Genomic DNA, 3,245 nt, shown 5'->3' with positions numbered 1-3,245 from the left:
CTTTTGTGTACTATTAATGAGCCAAGATATTTTGTGAGAGTTCTTAATCATACAAACTAGTTGGCGGAGCCTATATAAATTAGCTAGTAATCGGTCATGGTCAAAACGGACAAAGTACCTATATAATGGATCTTCAAAAAGAAACTAGATAAATAAATGAAGTTGTGCCGAGGATCACCAGTTGACAACTTCGTGTATAAATATGGAGGTATACCTCGAGGGAATTTTATTGTATACTTGTAAACAAAGCCATAGCACATCCTGCTATTTCCCGACTGTAACCTCGATCAAAGTAGTTACGAAGTACTGCCAAGTGCAATGAGAAGTGCATCATCATGGCCTCATATCATCTCTCCAATACCATAGCCAATTTTAATCAAACCGACAGCAAATTGCCTGCAATGACAGTTTCAGCTGGTACCTCCATCACTAGCACTACTACAACCCCATTCAAGCTCAATTCGTCCAAGTTATGCAGCACTGGGCTACAACATCTTCCTCAAGGACAATCCCAGATCATTAATCACATTGAAAACTCCCAAGAACCATCTACACCTGCTTCTTCTTCAAGTAGTTCACAACAATTTCCTCTTAGAATTGGAATTGTAGGTCTGGGGGCATTTGGCCAGTTTCTAGCCAAGGCATTTCAAAGACAAGGTCACCATGTACTTGGTACATCAAGATCAGACTACTCGGATTATTGCCAAGAGCAAGGCATTATATTTTTTCGGTGCGTATTCATAATTTATGCATATCTGATATTTTGTTAGTACTGTATTACAAAAAACACTTTAAATAATATGCATAATTTTTTAACAATTTGTTTTGGATTCTAATATAAGGTTTTCATGTTTTATGCATGCAGAGATTTGAATGGCTTATGTGAGGCACAACCCGATATCCTATTAGTTTGTAGTTCTATTTTGTCAACCGAGGATATTGTCCGAGGGATTCCATTTCACAAGCTGAAATCAAACACCATAGTGGCTGATGTATTATCTGTCAAAGAGTTTCCTAAGAAGCTCTTTCTAGATGTTGTTCCAAAAAACTTTGGTATCCTTTGTACACATCCAATGTTCGGTAAATACAGTGGCAAAAACAGTTGGGAAGGATTGCGGTTTGTCTATGACAAAGTACGAATTGCTGAGAATAGCATTCAACAACGTAAATGCGAGCAATTTTTGAACATTTTCCAAGACCAGGTTGGTAGTTTATATTGTGTCTTTTCTTTCTCTTAGGGGAACTTACATATTTTAGCAGATATACAGTTATCTGATCAATATTTGCTGAATTGTACAGGGATGTCGAATGGTTGAGATGTCATGTGAAGAACATGATCAATATGCTGCTGAAAGCCAATTCATCACCCATACCATAGCAAGAATCTTGTCAAATATGAATCTGGGGTCTACACCAATCAATACAAAAATTTTGAGACCCTCATGGAGCTGGTAATTATTCCGAAGCTTGTCTTGTTATAAACAACTTCTTGTGTTCTAGTCCATTTTCTTTCATTCTACTAAACTTCTTGTTAACATTGATTTTATGTTTTATTACAGACTGAAAATACAGTTAGTCATGGTTCTGATCTCTATGATGGCCTCTTTATGTACAATGTGAATGCTCCAAAGCAGGCAAGTGCACATACATACATAATATGTTGCCCAATCACCATGAACAAAAAACTTAAAAATCCAACTTAACTTAAGAGTATTATTTTTAGTAATTCATTATACAAGTGCTAACAACACATGTTTGATATGCAGCTTGAGAAACTTGAAAAAGCATTTGACGAAGTGAAGCAAAACCTTTTCGGAAAGCTTCGTGGTACATTGAGAAGACAGATAGAAGAGACGGTACCAGTGCAGAAGAAAACAGAACTGTTTCCATCAACTCGATTTCTACCAAGCAATGAGAAAGTAATATTGAAGGATCTTTCTTCATTTTCCATGGTTCCAGATCAAAGAAACCTGCTTGATGTTTCTGTGGAACCTAAAAATGAAGTCTATCATATGGTCTAATAATCAATCATTTCCATTGATTGGTCTTGATTTTTTTTGAAAGTGTAAAGTCCCGTGTAATTCGAACTGTACCGTCATTTTAACTGAAGAATAAATTTAGTTCTATCGGGTTTGTTGACTCTGTTCTCAAGAATTAATTGCACTTTGGACGCAAGAAACAGTACCAAATTACGTGGATACCCGAGTAGAAAGACCGTCACCCAAGAATTTTTATAGTCCCAGCAATATTAGTTGAATCTTGCTGTTCAAGTCTTAGGTATTTGCCTGACGTACGGATTATATAGGTTTCATAAACTCTTATGGAAATATATTTCATTCTTCACTTGATTGTACGAAACCTTCACGTTCACCTTCATTATTTCTCAGTTGGTTTCGAAGTCTACAAGTTTGATTTTTGTGGAAAGTTTTGGTGTGATGTGCTTGATTTAGGTGACCATGCTCTATTTGTTGGCAATAATACTTCCTTTTCCATCTCAACTTCTAAATACCTAGAATTCAAGGCAAAGTGCATCTACTTCACCGATGATCATGGCGGATTTTTTCATAAACCTTTATGCGACATGGGAGTCTATAACTACAATACGGTTATACGGGTACTATGGAGGAACCATTTTATTCAAGTGAAGATTTACTTTCAAAGATCTCTCGGCCAATTTTCTTTATGCCTACTCTGTGATGGTAAGTTTTCTTATCGATGTTCACTTTGTAGTTAACTTCTTATATGACAATTCAAAAGTTAACGAGTTGAATGCTTGTATTGTTTTTCTAATGTTTTCGTTCACTTAAGTATCCAATTTTACTGTTGAAATCATTGCCATTTTTTTTTGATTCTTCATTGGCAATTTACTGTTTTTTGAGTTATTACAAAACCGGATGGTTAAGTCGTGTGCTAGTATAATACACTAGAAAATGTTGGGGAAAACGATACCAATTGATCCCCACTAAGATAGCTTGCACTTGGACAATCTAACTACTCCAAACAAAAATCTAATCTTTCACTACAACCAATAACCACAACCTAAATTATGGATATAACTATTACAAACAAGTAATAGAAATATAGAGCAACTTACCACAAGATGTAATGTGGTTTGGCTAATGATGCCTATGTCCACAAGAGCAAATCCTTTTATAAGTATGGGAAGGAAGATTACAATCACTCCTCTTAAGTCTCTCCAAACTTACTAGATCATTCATCTCTTCTTACAAGTTTTTTCTTTTTGT

At 35.6% G+C, this 3,245-nt stretch overlaps 1 pseudogene across 1 annotated transcript; it reads left to right on the top strand.

The window, feature by feature from the left end:
- The first annotated feature begins 281 nt into the window (after window positions 1-281).
- LOC147494804 (arogenate dehydrogenase 2, chloroplastic-like) lies at window positions 282-2,127 on the top strand (annotated as a pseudogene). Its single transcript, XR_015199185.1, has 5 exons — window positions 282-730; window positions 866-1,202; window positions 1,300-1,451; window positions 1,560-1,634; window positions 1,767-2,127. The product of XR_015199185.1 is annotated as an arogenate dehydrogenase 2, chloroplastic-like (transcript).
- Window positions 2,128-3,245: the final 1,118 nt, after the last annotated feature.

Source organism: Coptis chinensis, chromosome 6 (assembly GCF_015680905.1).
Source record: "Coptis chinensis isolate HL-2020 chromosome 6, ASM1568090v1, whole genome shotgun sequence".
NCBI lineage: Eukaryota > Viridiplantae > Streptophyta > Magnoliopsida > Ranunculales > Ranunculaceae > Coptis > Coptis chinensis.
The sequence above is the reverse complement of the archived record's forward strand: the minus strand, read 5'-3'. Positions and strand labels throughout refer to the sequence as shown.